Source organism: Parambassis ranga, chromosome 7 (assembly GCF_900634625.1).
Source record: "Parambassis ranga chromosome 7, fParRan2.1, whole genome shotgun sequence".
Taxonomy (NCBI): Eukaryota; Metazoa; Chordata; class Actinopteri; family Ambassidae; genus Parambassis; species Parambassis ranga.
This window is the reverse complement of record NC_041028.1, coordinates 10,558,281-10,571,101: the sequence shown is the minus strand read 5'-3', so window position 1 is coordinate 10,571,101 and position 12,821 is coordinate 10,558,281.

Sequence of the window (12,821 nt, the reverse complement as noted above, 5' to 3'; positions counted from 1 at the left end):
ATTAACAAGAGCCTGACCCACACAATATACATTTCACTGAGAGTTTATTTACCTCTGGAGTGTGCAGTTTGAACAATGAAAGTTAGCACATAATATTCCCATTCTTTCATATCTGTAGAATGGGGATCCTTGGCATTTAACACAAAGATTTGATTGATCAGAGTAAACAACACAAAAGATATAGATCTTCAACCTTCACACTGTAAATTATTCATAAATACATATACAGGTTAAAGAGCCCTAAAATAAATAATTTTTAATTTGTTTTCTCACGGTCTGCAGTGCAATCAATCTATTATCCAAAGTAAAAATTAAAAACACAATGTCTCCATTTTGACCTGCTTACTCAAAACAATGATCAAATGTTCTTAGCAATCTCTATGGCTCACACTAAAAGCAACTAGATGTATAAACAGCTCAGCACACCACAGGAATAATAATTTATTTTGGGATGAGCTGTCCTGTTGAATCTGTGTTTTTCTTTGCGTAGGCTACTTATTGCATTACCTTTGGGAGACTGATGCTCCCTCTGGAGACATTCGGTCTTCTTGTCTCTTTTTTTGTGTGAAGTACACTTTTGGGAAAAGTGCCACATGAGATGATTTAATAACAATCTGCTTTGGACACAAGAAGTAACCTTTTGATGTGGAGGTGTTTGTTGTATCTGTCAACTCCCATCTTTTTTTCTTACTGTGAATATCCTCTCTGTCATCTGACTTACAGTACGGACACGATTTATAGATTTTAATCATGATTTGACATCTCTCTTTCATGCAGTGTGATCCTGAGGGATCCATTTATCACTCAAAGTAAAGCTGCACAAACCCCAATCTGCACATGAGTCACAGCTTCTTTTTACTCACAGATCAATAGCAATTTGAGCATGTGTTTGTTTATTTGATTTAATTACTGTCACATCATGAAGACTGCTTGACATGGACCTGCTTTGTCTTACGCTGTTAATTCTAAGTGCATTTTGTGTGTGGTTGCTGGGAGGTTGCAGCCACCAGTCAGTGATCTGAACAGACTATTTTACCCTGAAATGTGTTTAAGCAGTAAAAGATATTAAAGACTTTGGCACAACATGATAAATAATATCCTGAGGGGTTAAGGTATAATAATCCAGTAGTGCAAAGACATTTTCCAAGAAAAAAAGGAACTATAGAAGAGTCTTTGTTGTTGTTAATGCTCTCCTCTCCGTGTTGTGTGTGTGTGTCCTGTGACTGTGCTCATATCTGAGGTGTTGAGTAATGACAGAAATAGCAAATACTTGCTCATACCAACAGCACCAATCACAGGGGAGGGAAATACAATGGTTCCCATGGCAACCCCGTCTATAGCCTCCCTTTCTCCTTGGCCCCCCTCATACCCATCCCCACCCCACCCCCAGCATCAACCTCGGGGCACAAACATTCACACTCTCATACACACTGCATCCATTACCAGCCATTTGGAGAAGTGTTTAATGTGTTTTGCAACCATGTTGAACTGGTGTTTACTTTTTTTTTTTTGTTCTTGTTTAACTGAACTCAGGTGGTCTGATTCATACACAGTTGTGCCTGCTGAACCATTGTGGCTTTACTTGTGATCTGAGATCTCATCAGCAGAGGGAGCTCTCACATTTAACAAGTAACAACAACACCTGATATTCCAGCCTACACTTACTCTGCTCCAAAACATCAATGATCCAGGTGTTTTATTCATATTTATGTAGAGGACAGCTGTTGAAATTAGCAACTGTTAGGTAAATTAGTTAGTCAATTTGAATTAATACAATTTGTGCCTTTGTCTCAGTACATAAAAGATCATGACATCAGAATGCCTAAGATATCCTGTTCTGCTGTTTCTGTACTTTCTTTTACGACTGACCTGACAGGAAAGGTGAGGTGTTAAATGTTTGGCATCTACACTTACACAGTTTTATGGAAGTATCATCATTTGAGTAAAACAAATTCTCATTTATAAAAAAAAAAGTAAGGTAGCCTCTTCCAGCTGAAAGGTCACGCTGGGTACTAAGGCCCCACCAAACAGGGGAGGGGACACACCATTATCTGAGCTGATAAAACCCTCACAGAGACATTGTGCATCCAGACATGTTTTCACTGAACCATGCTAAATGTTATTAAATTAAATGTTGCTACCAAGAAGGAGCAGTGATCCATAGATGTTATTAGGGTGTGCTGAGTTTGCTTATATCTATAGAGCTGGAGAGAAACTGTGACGTCAAATGTTGATCTGCATGCTCCACTAACTCCACAGAGTTATTAGAGCGTGCAGCCCAGAACAAAGTTTTATGAGTGAACACACTTTTTTGTTTTTTTTTGTTTTTTAGAACTAACTGGACTCAGAGTGATAGCTTACTGGGAGTCCTGGGACAGGCTGCCCTGTGTAGACAGCCAGAGAATATACTGAACAGTGACAGTAGCTTGTTTGTGCTGTTTGATTTCCCAGAGCCATGCATCAGAGTCCAAACAGACACAATTAGCACTCTCTGTTGGCTCCAGGTTGGCACTGTCATCCTGTACACTCTGAGTCACTGATGAACACCCATGTCCCGGGCTGCTGGCTGCCTGGGGATGTATAATAACTCTGGAACTCAAAGAAGGAGCCAAGATTGTGAGAATTATTTTATTTTTGTACAGTATAGCAAAAAGTCACAGTACGTTTTGTTAAGTCCACACTATCATGATTGAATCTCTGCTTTCAGTCATTTTTTTCTCAGTATGTTCAGTCAAAAATACAACATAGCACCCTCGAGCTACCAGATGCTCATCTCAGTATCACACTTTTAATCAGAAAAGATCTTGAATCCCACACAAGTACTGTTTTTTATTCTCTTACCAGCTATGAGTAATGTGACGTCATCTGACTGACTCATTTAGATGTCTTCCAGTAAATGACCTATTTATACTGACAGCAGCTTCCATAAACACTGGCTACTTTTGCATTCTGACTTCCTGGAGGTGACAGTGCCCCTGCATAAAAACGTTCAGCTGGCCATGGAGCATCTGGCTGGTGGTGCGGTGAGGTGAGGTGTCCTTGGTTGAGTCACAAATGGCCCACAGGAGCTTTGCTGCTTTTCACTGCAGTATAACACAACCTTCATTAAGTTGGAAACACCTACATTATCTGCCCTCTGTCCAAAGTATTATCAGAACAATGGTCCTAGTGTGGACAGTATGCTTGCTGTGGGATTGATCACCGCACCTCTGTAAATTAAGCTAGTTTTAAAATAATTATAATAATATAATTTTTGTTTCTTCTTCTGCTACATTCAATTAATTAGCCTTTGAGTCAGTATAATGCAAATATATGTAATTATAAAACATAATGATTAAAGTAGCTTCAGTATATCTCAGAGATTTTAACAAAAGCAGCTCTATTTTAGAGAAATGTCCTATAACTTTGGTGTATATTTAATAAATTGTTCCTTTAGGCACACTATTGACATGCAATACTGTCAAATCTGAGCATTTTTGTGCCATTAATGGTGCATTATGAGTGCTAAAAACACAAGATAGGGCTTTAGGTTAGGCGCTATAGTGGAACATAGATGGTTTTCTTACCTTTGCCAAAAACCAAAGCTAATCTGGCTGTTTAAATAATCTACCTTTTGACAAAGAAAAAAGAATAATTTCCAAAAAGCTATTCCTTGGTGCTTCACCTTCTCCTCTCTCTCAGCCTGAAGCAGCACATTAACATTGATCTAAAATTTAGATGATGCCTTCATGCAGTAATAAAAGTTCTGTTTTTGGCTGCTGGCAGTCCCTGCCTGACGTGAACCACTGAGAACGGACAGTGTTTATATATATTACAGCAAACACCCACAACACCAGTGTAATTTATAGAAACCAATCAGTGCAGTCAGTGAGTTGATTAATGCCTGTCACACCCCCCCCCCCCCCCCCAACCTGGATTACGCATCATACACCACATCTCTCATCTCTGAACCCTCTTTCACCTCCTCACCAACAACAGGAAGCTTCCGCCCAGCAGTAGATGAAACAATCAATAGCTGCCACACATATGAGCGAGCACTTAAATGCATTTCCTCTCAGGAAGCATCTGCAGTAAATGACGGCACATTTTAGCTGCATCTTCACTGCACCTCTCTGTTTTGTTTATGTTTTTTGGCTTATCCACTGATTATATAGGAGTGGGTGTAATCTGTGACTTTACAATTCATGAAAAGGATTATTTTACCTCGTCAGGGATTTGTGGTAAATTATGTTGTCGTGTGTGTACTATAGCCTTTAATTATTTAAAGTGTTGCTAGCTGAACAATTCAGGCAGCAATGTTATCTGAATATAGAATATATGCAGAGATGATGGCTTCGCCTTGACTCGAACAAACATGAAAGGGTCAGCCTACAGAGAGCTGGAGTTGTGATGAACATGGAGCTATAGAGCCTTCAGGTGGATGCAGAGGTGGAGGTGGGCTTGTGAAATTCTCACTGGAGCAGAGTCAGTGTTGCGAATTAGCAGATAGCTTTAAAAAAAAAATGATTTACAGAACATGCTGTGGTGAATGCTGTTGGCCTGGACTGCAGAGTTTCTGTCATGAATTTATCTTTTTTTGCTCAACAAATTAAAAAAATGCCTTAAAGGCACAGACAGGAAAAAGAAGAAGCTTCAATTTGACAAATTAATATTCCTAAAAAGACTGATCTGCCTTTTGTTGTAAAAGAAATGGAAAAACAGTGTGACTAATGACTTGCTGGTTAGTTTGGTTTTTCTCTGGTTTGACAGCTCATGAAAGAGCATTACTCACTCTAACTGTTCTCGTAAACATTAGGTGACAAAAATTGTCATAACATACAAATTCATGAGAACATTACAAATGCCAGAGGTCTGCAAAAGTGAAACATCATCACGACAACTTGTCATGTTTTTAGTGCAGTTTGTATGACGGGGATCTGGAAAGGAAACTACAGCACTGACTGCAGCTTTGCTGCTGCTGCTGTTGCTGTTGTCTTCTTGTTTCAGTAGTTTCTCTCTGCTGCAATCTTGCACTATTGTCTGTCCTTATTAGAGCCACAGAGAGCTTAGTCCTGGAGGCAGGGGGAGGAGGAGGAGGAAGAGGAGGAGGAGGGTGATGTTGTGAAATTCAGACAGATGCTGCGTGGTTAATAATGCAAGCCAGCTGTCAACATTCAGAAGACTGACAAACTGTGAATCAGCCAAACATCCTTCCAGCTCAGGCGCTCAGACCCAGTGGTTCAACAACAACTCACACAGTTAGAGCTTTGTGAGACGAGCTCAAAATGTCATTGCATTTCCTAATAAACATAAACATGAATATTAATATATACATAAAATAAACATTTTTGCCAACTCAGAGAAAAATACAATAGTTTGTAATTTAGCAAAATACAAATTTTTTATTCAGGTTTTGTGTGAATTAAACACATTTAAATTTTACTTTAATCCACAAAAATAGAAAACAACCACCTCTGAATTATAATTTTATATGTGTGATTCTGATTATGCTAATTAGGTAAAGGTAAAGGTAAATTAGATTCATCTGAGAACATTTCTCAAACTTAATTCTGTCAAAGTAAAATTGCTGTGGTTGTTTTTTGTATTTGTTATGTCACCATTATTTTATTTCTAAAATAACACACACACACAAAAAGAGAGATTAACTCAAAGCCTGTCAAACAAGATTTAAGGCTGTGGGACAGATTACAAAACAATAACAGAATACAGGAACAGGAAATAAAAAAATGTGTGGTTTCACTGTAGTAAATGTTTAGACAGGATAAATGTTTTGAACTACACGACTTCTACTTCTGACAATATAAGCAAACTAACAGATCTTTGTTTCTGCATTTTCTGCTGAATCATCTAAAACAGAAATGCATTAACATGTTATAAAGAGGACAGTTACGTGCCCAGGGGAACCGTTTTGACAATGTAGTTGTGTAAGAGGAAGAGTGTTTCTCACACGGCTCTGTGTGGATGATAGCAGACACCTGATGTAATCGTAATAACAACCCTGCATTAAACCCAACGTCTAAGAAAGTGTCCACACGCTACAGACAGCAGCAGGCTGCGATTAATAGAGACAACAGCAAGTGGAGTAGAGCCTTTTAAATCCCACAAAGCTCGCCACAAGGCTGCTTCCGAAGCACAAGATTATTACAGACTGACACAGGCTCCAGACAAATCTGTTTAATTTACAGTAACAGTACAGTTCTCATGCTGCCTGTAACACCAGGCCTTTTCTTTTGCTTGTGGTTGTTTTGCTCACAGAGTGTAGGATGTTTCTGGACCCCGAATAGCCATTATCATGACACAAATGTCAGACGCCAAATCTGATGGTACCAGGGTTGCAGTAGCTTTTCTGTATGAGTCATCCAGTGAATCTCAAGGCTGAACAGATCTGAATTTAACCACAAGCTAGAAAGGAGAAGAACAATGGGCACAGCAACAATACAAATGTAAAAAAAGATTTAAATTAAAGCTGCTTTTTGTAATAAAACAAAAAAATGACTGAAATGTTATCTGATACTGCAGTTCTGTCATCATCACCACAGCTGGCAGAGTTTCAGCAGGCTGCTGTAAAACAAAGTGATAACTACCTGAAGTGCCAACATCCAAGGAAGACAGGTGAGGCAGTAGAGCCAAAACTGCAGTCCTTCAATCAGCCAGCTGAGGCTAGATCCAAAAGAGGGTCCATCCCCGTAGAACTCCATGTTCAAGTGTTCAACTTCGCTGCAGGACTAAACATATTTATTTATTGATAATCTCCCTGTTCATAACAACTGCACAGACAGACAGACACCTACTGCTAGCCGTCTGCATAGGCCTCACCTGCCCAGCTCAACTTCATTCAAGCTCCACCTCTTTGCCCAGTTTTGCAGATTGGTGGTGATATAGGTCCATCATGACCAACAGAGTGACTGGTCTATCAATCAAGACAGTTAATCATGGTGAAATAGTAGAACAGTGTTGTAAAGCTTGAATTTCCTTTCTTTTTGTTTGCAAAACTTTACTTTACGCTGCTGGTGGCGCACTGCTCTGCCACACCAAGTCTTCAAAGCACTTTCTTGGACATATGTGTCCAGTCATGGCCAGATGTTGGGTACAAGGGAGAGCACTTGAGGGCAAAGCAACATCTAAATAATAGATACACCCTGCAGCATCAAAGTAACTGACTCATTCACTCCCTCATCACCCTGTGATGGACATCAGCAGCCATTATATAACCTCTGCAACAACCAGCTTGTCTGTCTACTTAATTGTCTTTTTGGGGGGCTGACTTCCTAGTAGTGCATTGTGGGATTGACCAAACTACTTCCTGGCAGCATAGTGCCTGCTGAGGATTGAATAGATAAGGGGAAGTCTAAAACCTCATCATAAAATCCTCTTACTCATGTCGGAGTCACTGCAGAGCACTCATGCACGAGGCATCTGTCTTATGCAATCAGTGATGTCAGGTTCTGTTTTGGCTGGCAGTGTGAAGGCCAGAGTTCAGTGGGAGAAGGAGGGATGCTCATGGGGGACCTCACTGGGATCTTATTCCAATATCAGATAATAGTCAAACTGGTAATCCGCCTGAGTGCTTCAAGCAGTGTGACTAATTTTAGAAGCATCTGATACCACCAGTGTGTCCATTAATTGAAGAGGTGCGCAGCATGCTCAATTACACAGACACGCTGGGCAGTTTCTGGATTACACATGCTAGTAAAAATAGAGAATTGATCCCCCTCTGCTGGTTTTGTCTTCAGCTCTGCTGACAACTTTCCTCTGTACTCCATTCACAGCCCAGAGCTGAATAAATAAAGGCACACAGTAAACACCTGTGATCTAATGATGCAATAGGACACTGCTTTTTAAAGCCAAAGGACATTCTGTCCAACTCTTTTTCGTTTTTCCTCCCTGCCTTTCGCCTCCTTGAGAATCTCCCCTTTCAGTGCTGTATTGCTGTTCTCTCCATCCATGTTCCTTTAAGACCTACCAATCGCCGCCCTCAGTTGTGACCCAGGTGCTGGATTTATGGTGTGCTGGACATTTCATTTTATGCAAGGGCGCGGCAGATTTATGTTTTGAGGCTCCTTAATCTTCACTTTGTTATGGATCCAGAGGTAGAGCCACTCTCTAGAACCGTCTCTGTTACACTCCCTTCCTGTATCATATAGCACTGAGCCCATTACAATATAATGTTTCCATATTTGCTGCAGCTCTGACGTTTTGAAAGAAAACATTTAGTCCATCTTAACTCTGTAAACAGCTGCATTATTCCATTGTTGTTAATGCAACATTACATCCTTGATTTTAACTGCATTGCCATTTCTAATTGATAATTACTTTAATTCTCTGCTTTAAAATGGAAACAAATGCATTCTTCAAACATCATTTCCCAGTCTGCAGAGAAATTTGTGCATATACAGAGACTAACCACTGCACTCTAAAACGCAGATGCAATTTTCTCTCTTCCCTGGAGCACAATCATTGCCGTTTGACTGGAGCGCTGTAGAGAAGACCTCCTCATCTAGGCTTAATGTGCAAGTAGTGGACACGGAAACAAGCACTGAAAAAAGTGAGAGTGGAGAAAAAGCGCTCAGCAGGACCCTGCAGGTCAGTGTTGTAACCTGTCCTCTCTGGCTTGATGGGCTCTTAGTAATGATGAGAAGAGGGGCTCAGGTTTTTGAGCAGTCTTAGATTTCTCTGTGGTAACAGGCTCTCTGCTGCGTCTGCACCTTCCCAAAATGGCTCCAGAACATAGATGGCGGGTCAAGAACTGACCATGAATACAGCTTTGAGTATATAAAACTGCTCCTGTGATTTCTAAGCAGCAGAAATTCTATTTCTGCTGGTAGCCAAAGATTTTCATGGAAGTGAGTCACTGACTATTTAGAGTCTTTTCTTGCTTCTGCCTGGGGGGGCTCTTCTTATTGGCTGAGTGCAGGGGCACGGCTCTTATTACAAAGACAGAGGATTATCATTGTTTTCCCACATACTTAATTAGTTGAGAATCATCTGTCTCCTTTGGGAACAGACAACATGCATCAACCCCTTTATCGATGCCCTGAGGAAAGGATTAACAGGTATTAAAGATACAGCCTGGGAAAAGCCTTGTCTTCCAGTCTCTCAGAAAACAAAAAAAAATATTGATTTGCCGGTGGTCAAATTCATCTTGGTAGTGCTCAGTGATTACAACAACGCTAGCAACTGCAGGAGTGACAGCTTTAATTAGCGAGTAAAAACAATGTGTGCCCTGCCTCCTGATTACAGCCATTGTTGGTGCCCACAGTGCCTCAGTGTAGGCTGACACCTGCAGCCCTTTCTCCATGATTTAGAGTAGTGGTCCCTGCCATTAAGAAAGCACACATGGCTGAGGCACAGCCCGTTGCTAAGCGATGGGAGAAAAAGACTACAAGATTGCCAAGATTACAAACAGCTTTGCTTTTATGGAAGCATGAGCCACCTGTGCGGGCTTCTTCTCTGAGATAGGATTGTCGAGTGACCTTGTTTCATCCCTGTCCTTCTGATCGAACACAAAACTGAAAGTGTTGCCATGGAAACCAAGAGCAGCCCAGTAGGCTAAACAAAGATTACGACTAGTTTTTTTTCTTCCTGTTCTGTCCTGTCAAGACTATTCCGGCATCGGCATGTCTCAGATTTTCTCAAAGGGAAGTGATACAGCGAGAAGGGCAATCTGACCCGAAGGAGCTAAACACCTCATTTAGCTACTGTTACCTGCGTCAGACACACCACTATTTGACTGATTTATTTAGATCTAATATATTATTAACAATGTCTGAGGTGCAAGCTGTCCTAATGTTTACCTGCATGAGCAACACCAGATGTAAAAAAAAAAAAAATCACACTTCAGCCTATTAACACCTTCAGTGAGAAACAATACAACAATTTACATTTTAAATTACTATTAGATTTAATCAATATTTTCATAATTACAGAATATTACATTGAAGTAATTTATATTAAAGCAGTAAAAGCTTTCCTTCCACATAGTTACATAGCTAGTTCTCCAGCAGTCTGATCAACATCAACACAGTATTGTTATTGAGCTATTAATTAGACACTGTTGCTATTAATACATGCAGAAGAGCATACACAGAAGTGCACTATCATATATTGTGATGAGTGATAAGGAGAAAGCATACACAAACTGTGAGCAAGAAAAAGAATAATAGCTGCCTCACACCAAGAAATATCCACATTATCACCATGCCTAACCCGCTTAATCTCAAGTGCAGCCTATAATGACTGATGACAACCAGGAGGTAGACTGAGCAGGAAGTGATAACAGCCTTTACCAACCTAGAGCATTATTTTGTCTCCACAAGGCAATTTTTTTAATGGCAAAAAGATCTACAAACACAGCTAGTAAAAAGAGATGAGCACATAGCTCCCTGACAAGACAAGGGAAGAGAATACAGCAGCAGATACATGGACACATACACACACCAGGAAACCAGGGATGCATTTTCAACTTCAACCCTGAAGGATGGAAATCCCTATAAAGAACAAAAAGAAAAAAATAAATCAAAATATCAATCATTGCAAATTTAAAAGTGACCATCTTTACAGATACATTGAAATAATATAAGTAACCGCAACCACAGACACAGACAAACCTTTGTGTTTTGGGCCGTATTGTTCAGGCAGCTGCAGCTGTAATGTGTGCTGCCAGCATGGAGTCTAGTTGCATCCAATTGTATGTTGTGTAAAGTAGTCAGCTCGGGGACAAGAGTGTGTGTTTACCATGTCAGCAGAGAAACCAGGTGGAGCACAGAAAGAGACGGCTGGATGTAAATATTGTTTACACTGTTGTCATCGCCCTCACAGGCATAGAAAGCGGTTACTGGGTTGTAATATCTATCTTATTGTTTCTGAAATATGATCGGTCCAAAATGGCTTCCTGACTACTAAAGTGCTGGTTACAAGAGTCACTCAACAATGCTTCACCACTTAAAGATTAATAAGAGGTGGAGTTTCTGCTTGCCTTGACTGACCACTTTGTAGCAAAAGACTAATGTGCAGCCACAGCATTGTTCTTGAAAGTATGGGTGTTTCTCAGAGCTCTCAGGAAAAGCACTGATTCGTTTGAAGTTGTTTTCGCAGTCATTGATCGGTGCTGGAAACCCCATCTGAGCAGGTACATGCAAGAACAAGAGAAGGAAAGGCCACCTCAGATTTGCCACAGAGCCAAAACAGTCAATGAAAGGCCGCAGGCTGTTGCCAGGCAACACTATCCCTATCACAGCAGGAAGTGGAGTCGAACAGAACATTAATCACTTTCAGCTCCATCTCATAGTCGCAGCTCTGGTGCTCTGGTCAGACAGAGGTTCCACACTGTGTGCAGTCACCGTGGCTCATACCTGGATTTAATGGAATTTTACACAAATTGGTGCAAACGAGATTACTCAAGAGCATTTAATGGAGTAGCTACATCTTGGTGCTGTCCCACATATGAGGGAATTTTTAGACTAAGCACAGCTTGCAGTTACCTGGAAACAAATTAAACTGGCCCAAGAGGATTTCTGTTGTGCTTTGTGTTTGTTTTTTTTGGCGCTGAAAAATAAAAATATTAAAGCAAACAATGAGTAATATCTGCCTGTTGTCAGCTTCTATTCTGTCAAAAGCACCAAAGCTGCCAAAGCACATCCTTTCAGGGTGGCTCCAGCTCCAGCAGAGCTTCAGCAATTATACCCACAACACCTGGCAGCTTCACACAGGTGAGAGCCAGCCTTGGTCGCGTGTGAAAGAGAGTCTGTGGCTCAGGTGGTAGAGTGGTTATCCACTGACTGAGAAGTTGGCAGTTCAAACCCCAGTGTCCTTGAGCCAGACACTTATATTTCTTTCTTTCTGCAAGTAAAAGAGGTAAATGTCTCTCAGGCCCTTTTTAATAATGAAGTAATAATTCATGTGACATAAAAATTATCCCATGTCCCTTGTTGTTATAATCTCCATTTACTAAACGGTTTTCTGGTGCCATTATTCTGAGTAGGAGGCTACATTGGTGCAGCTTATTGGCACTGAATTGTACAGCTTTGCCAAAGCTAAGAATCGCTGCAGTGTATCTGTGAATAGAGGAAAACCCGAAAAAAAAATCTCAAAAAGCGCTGTGTGGGTGGATTCATTTGAGTAAAAAAAAAAATGACACGGTTTTCCCCGCTCAGTTGGCACTCAGACACAGACCTAATCAAATAATAAACAGAATGTGTACAGGGAGCAGGAACTGCATGAGCTACATAAAAGCTGGACAGGTTGGCAGCCGTCTGGCTTCCTGAAGCACTCATCCATGAAATAATAGACTGATGTAAATATGAGAACTAAATATTTTTTAGCTAATACACAAATAAATAGCTTTAAATGCACTTAAAGACACAGTTGTCCTAGTTTTCTCTCACAGACATCAGTCCAGCAGAAGCATCATGTGGCCAGAAATAATCGAACTTAATCACAGATGAATCACCAATTGATCAATCACAGATACAAATCCATGGCACAGATCACTTACAATAACTCAGATAAGATCATGAAAGGATCCTACATATGAAAAATATAATAGTAGTAGCATAATTCAGTACATGTAGGTAATTAACTCAGCTGTCAGATGGTTAAGTGATGATGGGCTGGAAGGAGGAGAGGAGAATGTGAGCCAGCATTGTGCAGCAACAGTCAGCCACATGTGAGAGAAATCTGTGTCTTATTTTAGCAGATGGGAACATCCCGCTATCAAAGAGCTCCTGTGCCAAAACAATATGCTTCATTCACAGAAAAGACGGCTATTCCTGTCACTTTGGTTGAGACATTAACATCATAAGAAGTGGAGGATTGTCGGGAAT